At 41.1% G+C, this 17,207-nt stretch overlaps 1 protein-coding gene across 1 annotated transcript in view; it reads left to right on the top strand.

Annotated features, from left to right (window-relative positions):
- The first annotated feature begins 11,066 nt into the window (after nt 1–11,066).
- HAS2 (hyaluronan synthase 2) overlaps nt 11,067–17,207 on the top strand; it is a 31,720-nt gene continuing 25,579 nt past the window's right edge. Inside the window, exon 1 of the mRNA XM_055432378.2 lies at nt 11,067–11,668. The gene's annotated coding sequence lies outside the window, so the exon portion shown is untranslated. The remainder of the gene's footprint in view (nt 11,669–17,207) is intronic.

Raw genomic sequence — 17,207 nt, 5'->3', positions numbered from 1 at the left:
AACAAGTTCTTAAGCACTTTCTTTTCAACAACACCAGTAATTATGGTTAACATTTATCGCACAATTATCAGAATCTGCCTGCAAGGCAGGAGACCGGGGTTCGATCCCTGGGTCAGGAAGATTGCCCTGGAGAAGGGAATGGCAACCCACTCCAGTATTCTTGCCTGGAGAATCCCATGGACAGAGGATCCTGGTGGGCTGCAGTCCATTGGATTACAAGAGTTGGACATGACTGAGTGATTAACAGGGTATCAGAGTGTAACGGGGATAATTTTATTTACTTTCAACATGAGCTTCTAAGGTAAAGTTTTAGTAATCTCCCCATTTTACATAAAGAGAAACTGAGACCTTAGAGAGATAAGCAATTTGCTCAAGACCACACAGGTAGTAGCTGTGTGGGTGCCAAAAACACAGAGTTCTAGTCCAAGAGCCCTCAGGTCTATACATGATATTGCCTCACTTGTGGTAGAAATCACTAGGTTAATACACCAATGAAAATACTTACTGATTATACAAACCTTATCATGTTCAAGACAATCATAGTGTCATTAAAGAAATTCTTTGGTATTCACAATTTGATTGCATTTTGCAAAAGAGTTTTTGCTCTTTTGTTTCCCAAGTACAGTTAAGACCAAAAACTGAAATTTAAAGATGTGTAAAAAGCCCAAGAAACTCATAAAGCAGAAGTTCCCAAGCTTCAAAGTACATAAGAATTACCCAAGGAAGCTTTCAAAATAGATTCTCAGGGTGTGCGTGCTCAGTCGCTTAGTCATGTCCAACTCTTTGTGACCCCTTGGACTGTAGGAGCCTGGCAGGCTCCTCTGTCCATGGGAATTTTCCAGGCAAGAATACTGGAGTGGTTTCCCATTTCCTACTTCAGGCAATCTTCCCAACCCAGGGATCGAACCCATATCTCTTATGTCCCTTGCATTGGCATGTGGGCTCCTTACCACTGTGCCACCTGGAGAGCCCTGATTCTCAGGACTCACCACTGTAAACTCTGGTGAACTGGGTCTGGAGTTTGGACACAGACGTGTCTGTATTTTTAAAAGCAGCCAGGTTACCCCAATGGAGGCTGCCCTCAGTCCATACTTTGAGAAGTCTAAGTTACTTGTCACCTCTGATTCTTGGAACCACCTGGCTTTTCAAAATAAACAATGAGGCAACTTCCCTAATTGCTTCATTAGAAGCCTGACAAATTCAGTGTGAACAAATAACAGGTGCTGTCTGCAAGAGACAAATCAAAATATGTTCTAGTTTCTTAGCTTAAGCATAGTTAAATAGATGGCACCCCTCCACACTATATTCTCAGATCCACATGGATCTGGGTTGAACTTTGAACTTTTAAAATGCTGGAAAGCAGTGCTATGGAGATCATTCCTACAAGCCAGGAGAATGTAACTCCTTTGACTAGCATGACAATGGCCTGCTTTCGTCTTCAAGTTATCCTTAAGTCTAAGGTAGGCAGGATGTGACTAAGGCAATGCAAGCTGTCACATTTCTTAAAGGCATTTTGTAGGACAGAGAGTGCCGTACCAGCCTGCAGGTACCTTTGGAATGATAATTCTGCTAATTGGGTTTTGGAGCTTACACCTCGCTTGGACAAGGTAGGAAGTCTCACTTTACTGAATTGTTTCAGCATTTTCCTGAATGCTAATAATCTAATAATCTCAGCCACTTGCGTTGGAAGGCAGTCTTCTTACTCGAAAGCTTGAAGTAGAGTTTGGACTTTTGTTATTGTTGCTGTTGTTCTCCTAAAAGTATAAATGTATAGAATCAGATTTCAATTCCCAAGGAAAGGCAAATTATGTATTCTTTAAAAATCTTCTATTTCCAGTTTCCTACTCCCCTCGGATGACTTTCTCCCAAATGCCTGATTTCCTTAATTTGAGATTTTACCTTCCCTAAATTGATGCATGAAAAAAATTACCGTGAATCACTAGAGAGAGTAAAAGGCTTAACCCTTTGTCCTTTCAAAAAACTTTTAAGTATATGATATAGTTGCTAAAGAATTAAAGGTTTAGGGTATTATAGTATTTACAAAGACCTAACAACACTCCTGTTGGACAAGGAAAATTTTAATTTGCCCTTGAACAGATTTGGAGGAAAGCAATCGGTGAACCCCTTAAAATTGTATGGTCATTTATGAGCATATATTCACTTTTCTGAGAGCAGAGTCATTTTTCCCCCCTTAATTATATATATAAAAAGAAATTTCCTCTACCTAGAAGATTTTTAACAATCCCCTTTAATAAGAAATACATTTGTTTCCAGAAATTAAGTATATCTTTAAGATTTTTTTAAAGCTGGAAATCTTATTAAGCTTTTCAAGAAAAAGGTGAAATGCCACCCAATATTCAAAGAAGATAAGGTAGACAATGTAGCTATATTTTCACAATTACAACTATTAACAACTGCTTGTGAGCACTTCTATTTCAAAATCTCCTTAGTCATTACAATTAAGACTATTAAAATATCAAAGGACAGTTAGATTTAGACTTCCCTTCAACTAGTTCTTTCTGCTTTTACTGTTTTCTCATGTAAAATATAAACCCTTATTGATGGAGCTGTTGGTATTTAAATTGAGAATAAACAGTTCTGTCCTTTTCTGTAATCTGGGTCAGAAAATGCAAGTAATAAAAATGTCACTTAGGTTACATGAAACAACTCTGTCCCCCTCTAATCTGAATCCCATATGAGCCAGGGGATAATTCTTAAAATTTAAATAGTCCAATAACATGAAAGCAAAGCTCTCATATATTTGCTGCTTTAAGATAAAGTTTTAAAATATAAGGTTTTCTCTTTTTTTTCTTTTTCAATAATTTATTCAGATGGTTGTATTTGGGTATTGTGATGCCAATCAAATCACAGTCATTCGTCTCAGGTACTTTTGAGTAATCTTTTAGACTAAGCCACATAATATTTTAAAACTAGTTTCCTTATCCATGGAAAGGGATATTGAAAGAAGATTATAAAGAGAGTATCTGATGAGGAAAGGGAGTTTTGTTCCTTTTCTTTCTTTTGGGTAATCTTTAATGCACAGCTTTAATAATACTCAAAATCTAGTTTAAAATTATCAACAATTGAAAAATTATTATTCTGCCTTTGCCTGATACAGTGAGATCTTCAAAAACTACGATGAGATTTAAAACATCCTCTTCTATATATTAGTGAATTAATCTGTTCATTCTTATTTCCTGGGTGTCTGATAGATGCTTCAATATCTCCCTCTACCCACAAGTGAAAAACCTAGTCTTACCTTCAAAATTTCATCTGAATTAATCCTGGAGCCTCAAGAATTCAGCTTTGGAATTAACATTAAAAATATGCAGTCCAATTTCAATGAACTACTGAAAACCTCTTCACATTATCTAAGCTGGGAACTATTAATAGAAAACTAAATTTCTGATAGGCTTCCCAGGTGGCTCAGATGGTAAAGTTCTATCCTTGGGTCGGAAAGATCCCCTGGAGAAAGGAATGGCTACCCACTCCAGTATTCTTGCCTGGAGAATTCCATGGACAGAAGAGCCCATTCGGCTACAGTCCATGGGGTCACAGGACAGACAGTGACTAACACTTTCACTAAATTCCTGAACAATCTTTTATTATCTTTGCACAATACAGAATCTTACAAAATACTACCTTTTATGAGGCTGAGACATATTGTTTTAATTCCCTTTGGCTCATAGAGAATATGCTAAGTCTCACATGTATATGCCAGCATTGTGAAAGCTTTCCATGTCTGTTAGGTTCTCTGAATCCTTTCTGTTCTCTGAAATATCATTCTGGGCATTGCTGTTTCCTATAGGCATGCTTCATATGACAGAATTACTATTAATATTTCTCTTCCTGTTGCAGGAGAGAGGACCCTTTTCAAGGCCTCAAGTGGGCTCTTGTCTAACACTCAGAAATGAATTGTCCAAGGAGACACATGTGCTGACAAAGCAAGAGATTTTGTTGGAAAGGGCGCCTGGGCGGTAAGCAGTAGAGTAAGGAAACCCAGGAGAACTGCTCTCCCAGTCTTGGGTTTTACGGTGATGGGACTAGTTTCCGGGTTGTCTTTAGTCAGTCATTCTGACTCAGAGTCCTTCCTGGTGGTGCCAAGATGGATGCCAGCGAGGATTCTGGGAGGCGGTCGGACATCTGGTGTCTCCTTTTGATCTTTCCCGAACTCTTCCAGTTGGTGGTGGTTTATCAGTTCCGTGTTCCTTACCAGGACCTCCTGTCATAAAACAACTCACGCAAATGGTTACTATGGTTCCTCGCCAGGGTGGGCTGGTTTCAGTCAATGTGCTTCCCCTAATATTCCCACTGGTAGATCTCTTCTCAATGTGAAAGTTTATCTATATTGTTAAAGTGAAACACACAGATTTATATACCGCTACATTTGTTATGCTTAATGTAAACTGGCATTTTCCAAAGTGTAATCTGTAGATGCTTGGGTACTCCAAGACCCTTTCAGAGAACCAGCAAGATCAACACTATTTTTAAAATAAGACTAAGAAATTATCTGCATCTTTCACTACATTGACACTTACACTGGTGGTGCAAAAATAATGGTGAATAAAGCTGCTTATACCTTAGCATGAATCAAGGCAGTGGCATTAAACTGTACTCTCAGTCCTACCAGTTTTTGTATTCTTTCCCTCATACAGAAAAAAAAATAAAAAACAAATTTAAGAAAGTTCTTGAGGGACTTCCCTGGTGGTCTAGTGGTTGGTACTTCACATTTCAATGAAAGGCATGCTCCCTGATTGGGGAGCTAAGATCTCTCATGCCTTTTGGCCAAAAAACCAAAACATAAAAGCAAAATTGCATCAAATTCAATAAAGACTTTAAAAATGGTCCACATCCAAAAAAAAAAAAAAGAAAAATCTTTAAGAAAATTCTTGGTAAAACAGTAAAAAAAATTATTCATTTTATTAAATGTCAATCTTTGAGTGTATGTCTTTTTAACATTCTGCGTGAAGAAATAGCAAGTTACCATATTTGTCTGGTGAAAAAGCTGTGATTGAGCTGTGAGCTGAGGGGACCACTTTTATCCTGGTATACCATTTTCACCTGAAAGAATAATTCACAGGCAAACTATTATTCAGACTTGGGTGTTTTGGAAGATATTTTTTATTTTTTTGAAAAATAAGTGAACTTGCCACTGTGATGAAAATGATTGACATTATTTGATGCTAGCCAAAATATATGAGCTTTTGAAAGAATATTAGAATTTCAGTAAACTTTATTTGCCACCATGACCATGACAGCTTCCCAATAGTGGATTTTTTGGAGAAGGTTGGTGGTAATTCAATGGTTATGATTTTTAAAATATGGAATAATGAAATATACCAACAGTTGGGAACTTTATATAATTTAATGAGCTGATATTTTATAAATGACTGATACGATATCACAAATTCATTAATGGTTGTAAAAGATGCATTACGGTGTAAGATAAACCAGCAGATTTTAATTTGACAGAGTACACAAAGTTCATTCCTGTTGTTTCAGGTTCAACATTGCCATTTACCTTTTTTTTTTATTTAAAACTTTTTATTTTTTTGGTTCCTCTAGGTCTTTGTTGAGGATCAGGCTTTCTCTAGTTGCAGCCTGGGGGCTTCTTTTGTTATGGAGCATGAGCTCTAGGGCTTGAAGGCTAAACAGTTGCCATTTGCGGGCTCTCAAGTTGAGACATAATTGCCCTGAGGCATGTGGGATCCAGTGCTTTGGAAAGTGGTCGGGCTTCCCTGGTGGCTCAGTGGGTAAAGAATACAGAAGACCTGGGTTTGATCCCTGGGTTGAGAAGATCCCCTGGAGAAGGGAATGGCTACCCACTCCATATTCTTGCCTGGGAAAGCCCATGGACAGAGGAGCCTGATGGGCTACAGTCCATAGGGTCGAAAAGAGTCAGACGTGACTCAGTGACTGGTATACTTTCTTAACCACAGAACCACCAGGGCAGTCCTTGCAATTTACCTTTAAAAAATTACTCTGTTAGCGTCAAAGAACAACAACAAAAAAAAAGCTAAAAAAAAAAAAAAAACTTCCAAAAAAAATCTATTAAAATATTCCATTTCCCAATTATACATCTGTTGGAAACCAGAGTTTTAAAATGTCAATCGTTAATTCAAGTAACAATTGAATGATGAAGGAGATATGGGAATCCTTTTTTTTTCACTAAACCAGATAGTAGAGAACTGAAAACATGTAATAAAACACCACATTTCACAAAAATATGTTATCAAGTTGACTAGTCATTGTGTGCAGTATTTTAAATGAATTAATGAATATTTTTTAAACTCTTTCAGTCAGCTTTTCTTTTTAAAAAATTATTTTATTCAAGTATAGTTGATCTACAATGTTGTGTCAGGTTTTATTCCTAACATGCTAACTATTGATACCTATAACCCACATGGACACGTTTGTTGAAGGCCTCAATAATTTTAAAAGTATACAGAGATCCTTTACCCCAAAATGTTTGAGATTCTCTTATGCAAAGAATTATGAAGGTAGTCAATCCTTTTTCTGGGGGAATTCCCTGGTGGTCTCCTGGTTAGGACTCTGTGCTTTCACTGCCAAGGGTGTGGGTTCAATCCCTGGTTGAGGAACTAAGATCCTGCAAACCACTTCATGGTCAGTCAGTTTAGACGCTCGTTCAGTCGTGTCCAATTCTTTGTGACCCCATGGCCTGCAGCACACCAGGCTTCCCTGTCAATCACCAACTCCCAGAGTTTACTCAAATCTCATCCTCTGTCGTCCCCTTCTCCTCTAGCCTTCAATCTTTTCCAGCATCAGGGTCTTTTCCAATGAGTCAGTTCTTTGCATCAAGTGGCCAAAGTATTGGAGTTTCAGCTTCAGCATCAGTTCTTCCAGTGAATATACAGGAGTGATTTCCTTTAGGTTTGACTGCCTAGATCTCCTTGCAGTCCAAGGGACTCTCAAGAGCCTTCTCCAACACCACAGTTCAAAAGCATCAATTCTTCAGAGCTCAGCTTTCTTTACAGTCCAACTCTAACATCCATACATGACTACTGGAAAAACCATAGCTTTGACTAGATGGACCTTTGTTGGCAAAGTAATGCCTCTGCTTTTTAATATGCTGTCTAGGTTGGTCATAGCTTTTCTTCCAAGCAACAAGCGTCTTTTAATTTCATGACTGCAGTCACCATCTGCAGTGATTTTGGAGCCCACGACTATAAAGTCTCTCATTGTTTCCATTGTTTCCCCATCTATTTGCTATGAATTGATGGGACTGGATGCCATGATCTTAGTTTTCTGAATGTTGAGTTTTAAGCCAACTTTTTCACCCTCCTCCTTCAGTTTCATCAAGAGGCTCTTTCGTTCTTCTTTGCTTTCTGCCATAAGGGTTGTGTCATCTGCATATCTGAGGTTATTGATATTTCTCCCAGCAATCTTGATTCTAGCTTGTGCTTCTTCCAGCTCAGCATTTCTCATGATGTACTCTGCATATAAGTTAAGTAAGCAGGGTGACAACATACAGCCTTGACCTACTCCTTTCCTGATTTGGAACCAGTTCTGTTGTTCCATGTCCGATTCTAACTGTTGCTTCTTGACCTGCATACAGATTTCTCTGCATAGTAGAGTTTCACTTCACTTCATGGTAGAGCTAAAAAAAAAAAAATCCTTGTTTTGGAAACTTTGTCTCTCAGACATATAAACACTTAGTGTTTTGAGAGGGAGGAGATCAGTAACAACTCATATGGACTCCAGTAAATCTGCTTCAGAAGTTTTTTGCTACATTATCTTGCATAGTTGAAAATGTAATAGATATAGGTTGTATGAAGTTGGCCTTAGAATATCAAAACCTGAAAATATCTGTAACTTTCTGGTCCAAACAGCTTATGTTTAAAATAGAAAGCTAAATTTTAAATTAATTATCAAACGTTATTCAGTTGGCCAGGATGAGATGGATGGATGGATGGCTTTACCCACTCAATGCACATGGGCTTGAGCAAACACTGGGAGATACTGAAGGACAGGGAAGCCTGGTGTACTGCAGTCTTTGGGGTGGCAAACAGTTGGACGCGTCTGAGGGACTTAACAACAACAATAGCTTGTTTGTGAACTGGACTTCATGTCTTTTAATTTGTTGCTTATGAATCAGTATTAGATGGCTAGTAGCTGTAATTCCGGAGAAGGCACTGGCAAGCCACTCCAGTGCTCTTGCCTAGAAAATCGCATGGACGGGGGAGCCTGGTGGGCTGCAGTCCTTGGGGTCGCTACTAGTCAGACACGACTGAGCGACTTCACTTTCACTTTTCACTTTCACACATTGGAGAAGGAGATGGCAACCCACTCCAGTGTTCTTGCCTGGAGAATCCCAGGGACGGGGGAGCCTGGTTGGCTGCCGTCTATGGGGTCACACAGAGTCGGACACGACTGAAGTGACTTAGCAGCAGCAGCAGCAGCTGTAATTCAGGCCTAGGACTCAGAAAGGAATTTCATTTAAATGTGACGGTTTGGGGTATATCTAGGGGCACCCAGAGGAATTTAATCTATGAGTCAGTGATGGGACAGAAGAAAGCTGAAGTAGGTCAAATAAGTGAGCATAGGATAAAACTTTAGTTAATGCTTATAAAGAATAGAAAGCAAGAAGAAGGGTACTAAAGTTTTTTTTTTTTAATATCCAGATTGGTTATATTAAGAATCAGTGGGTTACATTTGGAAGCTCTATCTAAAGGAGAGGTAACACATTAATCTCCTAACATTGGGTTGGCCAAAAAGTTCAAGTTTTTCCCTAACATCGTGCAGAAAAATCTGAACAATCTTTTTGGTCAAGCCAATATAACTTAATACATTCTATCTTCATAACAACTCTGTAATGTAGGTATTTTCTCCATTGATCAGCTAGGTAATAAAGGTCTAAAGAGGTGAAATATGATTCCAGGATTATACAAATGGATCCTATATCATGCAATCTTGCATCAAAAGTGGGATTTGTGAGGTCTTTCTTATTTTGAATCCCCTAAGAAAATCTGTCAGTTAACAATATTCTGCCTTCAAGGAGTTTTCTCCTCTGACTTTAAATTGTGCTATCCTTTTCCCTCTCTTTTTTGGGGGAGTGTTGTTAGGCTTGGCTGCAGGGGAAGGACTGATAGAAATGCATGGATGTATAATTAGCTTTTATATTCATCTAGTGTTAGGAGACATTTTACTTTTGCTTTATGAATCATGAATTACAAGTAGAAGGGGACAAATAACAAGTGTATTTTTGTTTAAGAAACTCAATTTTACTAAATGCTCTCATTGCTCAAACTCTTAGCACAGAAAAAGCTAAATGCTACCAAGGAATAATCAACAACACTGTGTTACATATAATATTCATGGAAATTTAGAGCTGAGGTTGTGTTCCTGTGGGGTTCCACAGCTAGATACTTGACATCCCACAATTTCCACCCTACTCCTAAGTCTGTTTAATTCACATTATGTGTAAGAATACTTACATTAGATAATATGTTTTCAATTATAACTCAGTATTTAAAAACAACCATACAACTGCAAATCACTAATTCTTATTCAGTGAGATGAAATTGGGCTCTGAAATTTAAGCCAGTTTCTCAAGAGTTGACCACCTAAGGCAGAGGGCTGCAAAGTTTGCAGGAAAAAATTAGAAAGTGGGTTTCCCTGGAGCGTTGTACAGTCATCAGGCCAAGGTAATACTTGCCAGAGGTGTGACCGCTGTGTGTGTGGGGTGGGGGTGAGGGGATAGGCGGAAATGCGTAGTACTTTGCAAGTCGGCCCCTGGGGACTGGGTTGGCTGACACCAGGTATGGCAGTAAAATTCTTGACCTCTAATCACAGCACTCTCCCCACCCCCACCCCCCACCTCCACCCCCCACCTCCACCACATCCTGCAGGACGTGTTGAAAAAGCATCGCTCCCAGGTTACTGACTTTTCTGATTTGACTTGTTCATTATTGTACAAGATACGTGATAAGGAGCAAGAACATAGTTTTCAAGGCCCAGTCGAGTTCGAAGTAAGTCCACACCTCAGATGAACGTTGGAAGAAAAAAGAAATTTTTTATCCTATGATCACTTCGGCGAAATTTCCCCAAACCGAAATAGTTAAATTGTAAGCTCACGTTCATTTTTTCCTAAACAGTGCCACCTACTGTCCATTTGAAGTCATCAGGAGGCTTTTGGCGAAGACCAAAGAGAAATAAAGAAAGGGGGAAAGGAAAGGAGAAAATTAACCCCCAGTCTTGGGTCCTTGGAAGAAAGATGCGAATAGGCCATCACGAAGCAAAAATAAGTATTTTGACTTGTTATCTTCTTAAAAGTCTCTCAAGAAGCAAAAGCCACTTACGCAGCTTCCTTAGACACGGCCTTTTTTTTTTTTAGCGCGCTATTCTGGAGTTAGTTCTCTAGAGGACGATTTTTATTTTGTTATATTTTATTTATAATGCTCGCTGCTGGCGTATTTTAATGTTAGGGCATCAGGTTAAGGAAAAAACACATTTATTTTTCTACTCTTTCGCCTACCTAAGGCGAAACTTCTATGTAAAGGAGAGTTTTGACACTTGACATCAGCCCAGAAACTTTCGAGTTGGAGGGAAGAAAGGGTTAACCAGTGGGAGACCAGTCACTGATTTTTTAAAGAGTTTCAGCCGGCTTTCGGAGGCTCCAGGTGTACACACACACACCCCAGTTCTCCCTTCCCAGGGCCGTTACTTAGCCTAAGGGCACCATTTGGTCTTAAAGCAAATTACTTAAACAGAACTGGCAGTGCATCGCGAAGTGGGAATCCCTGTAAGTCAGAAGAGTCAGGGATGTCTACGCAGCCTGGCCTCCCTGCTCCTCCGCTGGAGGAAAGGAGGGACTCAGGTGGTGGGCCGCCTGTGTGCACAGCATTGCTCTGCACACGTTTGCAATCAAGTTAATTGAATTCATTGGAGTTTAGAACCGGCCTCTAGCTCAGAGAGAGCTTTGAATGGCCAATTTCTCTCGCCCTCTCCCCCTCCCCGCCTCCCGCCCGCCCGCCCGCGCTCCCAGTTCCCTCCCCTCCGGTTTCCCAGTCCGCACCTCCCTTCTCCACTCCCCTCACCCCTATTCCCTCCTCCGCCCTATTAAAACACCCACCAGCTCACTTGTTAAGACCCCCTTAAGTTGGAGGAGGCAGAAAGGCAACAACCGCGAGGAAGGAGAAGTCAAGACGTCTGGAAAGAATTACCCAGTCCTGGCTTCCAGCAGCCCATTGAACCAGGGACTTGAACCAGCCCCAGCCAAAGACATTCTCCTGATTCTACGCTTCCTGGGTTCTGCTGAGTTTTCACCAGGCTTTTTTTTTTTTTTCCTTTAATACAAAAAGAGAGCAGAGACTTTCCGATATTAGGGGAAAGGAACTAGAGCATAAAATAAAATAAAGTTAATTTATTTTCAAAGCACAGATAACATTTTCTTTTAAGAGTTAGAAGATTGAAGTGCAACGGAAATATTAAAAAATACTAGTGATTTTATTTTAAGTGGGGGAGACCTAAACATTTGAGACTCCCCCATCCTTTTTAAATGTTGTTTTTAAATTTTTTATTTTTCTTGGCCGGTCGTCTCAAATTCATCTGATCTCCTATTACCTCAATTTTGGAAACTGCCCGCCACCGACCCTTCAGGACCACACAGAGAGGCCGAGGACAACTTTATGACCAAGAGCTGAACAAGGTACGTTACACTGGCGCGATTCGGTGAACGGTGAGGGTCCCCGAATAGGCCAGGGAGGGGGAAGTCATTACCCCATGTTAAGAGTTAAACCCAATTTTAAGTCCATGTTCGACAGAAAAGTTTGAGGTCTGAACATTTCCAACAGGCTGCAAATCGGGATATTTCGGATCCCTGGCAAGCTTAGTAACCTATCCCGGGGCTTGTCCCATCTCTGCGGCGCTCGCCAGAAATCTGCTGCCTTTATGGGAACACAGGTAACCTCTTTGCCTGGGAAAGGCTGCACTTCCCGGGATGTACTTTTCCATTCCACATCTTCCGGAGCTGCTGAGGGGCTCCCGAGCTAGGAAACAAGCATCTCCACTGTGTAAGGAAAATGCATTCCCCGCCGCCACCCCCTCCCCCCCCCTTCCATTCTCATCACCTCTCCTTTTTTTCCCACACGGTGTGGGGAGAAAAGTCCTGAACAGCCTAGCGCGTTTTCCTTCTAAGTGGGAAGGAAGCCTGTTTCTTGGAATGCAAAGGGTTAAAGCGATCGCGGGTCCCAGCTCTGGCCCCAGGGAGGGAGGGTCCTTCGCCACCTCCGCGCCGCTACCGGCCTCGCTCAGCCACTCCCCTTTTTTCCCCTGCCCACCCCCGCCTCTTTGCACTCTCTGCACCCCCATTTAAGTGTCAAAGTGGGTCTGTCTGGGCTCAGCCCGGCTCCGGAAGCCTCACTACGGCCAGGGGTCCCCGACCCAGGCAGTGGCACTGGAGGAACCCGAGCGGGAGGAGAGCGCGCCTCCCTTCAGTCGGCCGCCGAGCCCCCGGGGGCAGGGCGTGCATGGGGACCGCGTGCGGCGCGCAGGCAGCTGCATCGTCCCGGGAGCCAATTCCGACGTGGCATCGGGCACGCTGGCGCCTCTTTCCGCAGCTGCAGCGCGGGGCACGGTCGGGTGGGGGGTCTGGGGGGTGCCGTCCCCAGCGCCCAGCCCCGGCTTGGGGCTTGGGGGTTCACTGGGAGCCGTGGGTGAAGATGGGAGGCGAGCCAGAGGCTAGGTTGGGCTGGATAATCAACACCTTGGGCAGAATTCGTCAAGCTGGTTCCCGCCCAGCGTGAGCGAGGGCTACAAAATGGGTCCCTGCGAACAGGAGGGCGGGTCTGTGTGAAGGCGAGGACTGGGAGGCGAGAGGCTGTTCCTCTGGCCCAGGATACGCGGCCGAGGGGAAACGGCTCTGAAGGGATAATTAAGTCTGGAAAGAGGGGCTGGGAGCTGAGAGGCGGTGCCTGGAGAGGAGGGTTTACAAGACCCGGGTCCTATTACACAGGCTTAGGTGCCAGCTTCCCGCGGCCACTCCCTCCATCCCCCAAACGGGCCGCGCCAAGTACTTGGGAGTCACCAACCCCACGCGCCTCTGGCCCCAGCGAGCTGCTGCAGCCCTGCTCCCAGGAGGTGGGTGGAGGAGCTCTGCCGGCTCCTCCCAGCCGGGTTCCTCACCCTTGGGGGCCACTGCTGCCTGGTGTCTCCCAAACAGCTGCCCAGAAAGGCTACACTTCTCCAATCCACGTGGCTGGCCTGGGATTGCCTTTGACGTCACACCCAGGGGGGAGGTGTGACGCAATAGAGCGGGAAGCTCTGATTGGCCACCGAGGGCTTTCCCAACTGGCGGCCTGAGTATATATAGACTTTCAACTCGGTCTGAGAGCAAAGCCAAGGAAGTTGGTTGTTGAGTTTTGCTGGGAAAGGGAGGCGACAGATAAGAACAACTTAAATGTCTATTGTAGATTTCAAGGTTCTTTCCGGCAGATTTCTCTTTTCAGTGAAGACATATGATAATGTACCTTTGAAAGTTTAAGGATTATGATTTTTTTAAAGGTCATTTTAACAAAATATTTTGAGGGTCAGCACACATTCAAACATGCCAATGATGAAAGGCTAAAATTTGTTTATTTATGTAGAATTGGGTAGAACAAAGAGTTATGCCCATCAAACTATTTGTAGATACAATTGAAAATGTTATAGAATAGGTTTGAAAAGAACTCCTAAATTCTAAACTTTTTCCTTTCATTCCAATATGCACAGGTTGAATCATTCATTAAACTGGTTTTCACTGCATTTTTCCAAAGGCTAAATTAAATAAGATTATTCAGACAACTGAAATACTGTTTTTAAAATGCTTACCATATTCCAGCAGAGGTTTTCCAAATATTTTGGCTATTCTTTTAAATTTTCAATAGTTTGACTCTTTAAAGTAAAAATTTTAGTATATATATTATGTTGTGAATGAATTAAGCAATATTGGGACTAATGATTCAAAATTCTAAGACATTTCTGGATTATAGCATTATAATGAAGATATAATTTCTCCTCTTTTCTTTTTATCTATATAATACCTGAGCTGGATGAATAGAAAAACTTCTTGTAGAAGTGTGACAAACATTCATTACCGGAGTTACTTGTACTGTACCTAGAACTGGATCCTTTGTTTTCAGAGAAAGCTACGGCAACTATAAGAAGAATTCAAGGTCTTAATGACTAGTACCAAATCTGAATGCCACTCTCCTCCAAACAAAAATGGTGTTTAGTCACCTACCTTCTTGGAAAACAAGAATTGTGCAACAAATGGGTAACAGACTTACTAGAAAGTAAGTCATATCAAAACTAACCATTATTGTAAAGTCTGTAGAATAGTCCCACAATATTGAATTTCGTAAATTTTTTTCACACATGGATTCCTTACCAACTGAGATTGTTTTAAGAAATATTTCTTGAATTGTTAAATTCATCCCTTCCACTGATTCATTTATGGATCACTGGGAGAGACCTTTTAGCAAAGTTTTATTACACAGTTGTATTTTTAATCTAAGAACAAGTAGCATATTATTAACTTCTTGGCTTTTATATAATGTGGGAGCTATAAGTTAATGTAATTGGAGAATAGAGCATAAGCCCCACAGTCCTTTTACAGGTTCTGTTTTTGGTCCATGCTCATCCAGGCTGTGTTCCACTAACAGGATGTAAGGACAGAACCTGTGGCAGCTTGTATGACACTGAATGGGGGGACAGCTCCCTGCAGAAAAATAATTTTCATCACCCCAACTTGGTTTTAATCCTTTTCTCTGTAGCAGCAGTCTGCATAGACTAAGTATTATCCCACTGTATATATCTTAAATTCAGTAATATTTTGAATGTTATTATGTGAGTTCATAATATATTGCCGTGTTCACAACCTAGAAAAATGTCATTGAGTCAAATATAACTTCACACTCTTAAATTTTTCTTCAATTTAAATGTAAAATATTTAAATATGAATGTCTCTTAAAAGCATACATCTGTACTGCAATTTATTTTAGAAATGAACAAGATGTAGTACACATCTAAATGGAATGCATCATAGGAAAAGCATAGTCAAAGAAGTTTTTAAATAACCATAGTGTGAGGTAAAATGCAGTCTTGTCCATAAAGAAGTAAAGTAATAGCTACTGTTTATCACCTGTTTAATATGTATCAGGCATTGAGGTAGATACTTGATATGAATTGTATCTAGTGCCTTGCCATGCCCCCCAACAAGAAAACTTTATGGAAAAAAAACTTTGCCTCAGAAAAGTAAAGCAACCCACTCAAAATCACAGTGTTACTAAAGAGAGTGAGTGGAATTTAATTCAAGATTTCTTGAATATAACACCCTTGAGCTGGACTGTGCTACAGTTGGACTAGTAAAGTTTTATGAGGGTTCAAACTGGGGAGGTATCACACCTGATTGAGAGAGATCAGGGGAGATTTCATGTAAGGATTTGACACTGGTATATATGGCCACATATGGAGTGAGGATTTCATGTCAGGTCTTTCTGTAATTTCCCCCCTTTGCTGCAGTGAACTTCAGGATGAAGCTTAGAATGGTTAAGTTTGGGAACAAATAGGCAATTGGGAGAATGGGCATCTTAGGAAGCCATTGATCAACATGGTACAAAAGAAGAGAAATCTGAAATCTAAAGTTCTGGATCCAGGTCTTTGAAAGGTGTTTTGCTAAACCCCTGCAGAATTAGCTCCAGGGTCTCTGCTATAAGTGCAGTGGTACTGGAAAAGACAAAGGTCAACTTCAAAACCAGAGAGGAAGACGAGGTCGGAAGGGGTGGGTCATGTGCTCTAATGTGAAGACTCCTGGGAGGCATCATTTGGGTACTTCTCTTAGGATTTCTAGCTGAGGACAGTAGCAGGGGCAATACACCCGAGGGATGTGTGTCTGTCCAAATGAGGTCGTGAAAGTTTTCTTAGACTTTGATCACCAAACTTTGTTGAAATTAGAGTTACTTAAATGGCAAGCCACTCCAGTACTCTTGCCTAGAAAATCCCATGGATGGAGGAGCCTGGTAGGCTGCAGTCCGTGGGGTCGCTAGGGGTTGGACACGACTGAGCGACTTCACTTTCACTTTTCACTTTCACACATTGGAGAAGGAAATGGCAACCCACTCCAGTGTTCTTGCCTGGAGAATCACAGGGATGGGGGAGCCTGGTGGGCTTCCGTCTATGGGGTCACACAGAGTCGGACACGACTGAAGTGACTTAGTAGTAGTAGTAGTAAGGAGATTTAGAAACAACTGACACTCTTGTAGCACCCCATGCCAATTAACTCAGAATGTTGCAGGAGCCACACTTCTGTAATTTTTACAGATTCCCTGGGAATTGGATATACATCAATATTTGGGAACCACTGCTTTTTAGCCTTTTGTTGACCATCTTTTCTAATCCACCATTTGCAGGCAAATGACCAAAAGCAGAATATGTCCTGTTACAAAGGAATATATTTCCAGATGCTTTGCTAGTGTCACCTATCTAAGTATTTCTAACTCGAATCACTCTACATATGACTTGATCTATTTCTTCCTCCTCCCACACATTAGTTTAAGAGTAAGGAAAACCTGTGTTCTAAAACCATTTCTGCTATTAGAGGTGACCTTGAGTCATGCATTCACTAACCATATTTAAAAAAATATCTCCTCTTGTCCTTTGTGCTTCTGTGTGTTTAAATATCAGCTGTAAGTGAAGGGACATTGACCTGGTCTTTCTTTGTTAGATTTTGGACTATAATGATGCATCCTATGTGTCAGTCCCTGAGGTCAGTCTATTTCCCTCAGTAAAGCTGGTTCTAAATGTGCCTTATAACCCTTTGTATTGAGATCCTAAGCAACAACTCAATACCTTGTAGAAACAGAAAGTGCAAGTCACTTTATAACTTGAGTTATGTTCCTTTATGTTAAGATACTAATGCCATTAATATTCCATTGACTCTATAATAAATATACGTATTCCTTACCAGTAATCCTGGAAAATTTATCATTCCCATTTTGCAGATGAGGAAATGAGGCTTAGAAAATGGAGACGGAAAGGGATTTACACTTAATATTCATCCTTGTTCAGGTGACTATGTTGAGGAGACTACCTACAGTGCAACCTACATCCATCCTTCTAGACACTCATCTGTGGGTAACTGTGGCTTAAAATCATTAAAACGAATAAAATTATCTATCCCTCTAAACATTTTTAAGTTCAGAGGTATCAAT

The sequence above is a fragment of the Moschus berezovskii genome, chromosome 16, assembly GCF_049115385.1.
Source record: "Moschus berezovskii isolate FMDL1 chromosome 16, NW_MosBer_1.0, whole genome shotgun sequence".
NCBI classification, from domain to species: domain Eukaryota; kingdom Metazoa; phylum Chordata; class Mammalia; order Artiodactyla; family Moschidae; genus Moschus; species Moschus berezovskii.
The sequence above is the reverse complement of the archived record's forward strand: the minus strand, read 5'-3'. Positions and strand labels throughout refer to the sequence as shown.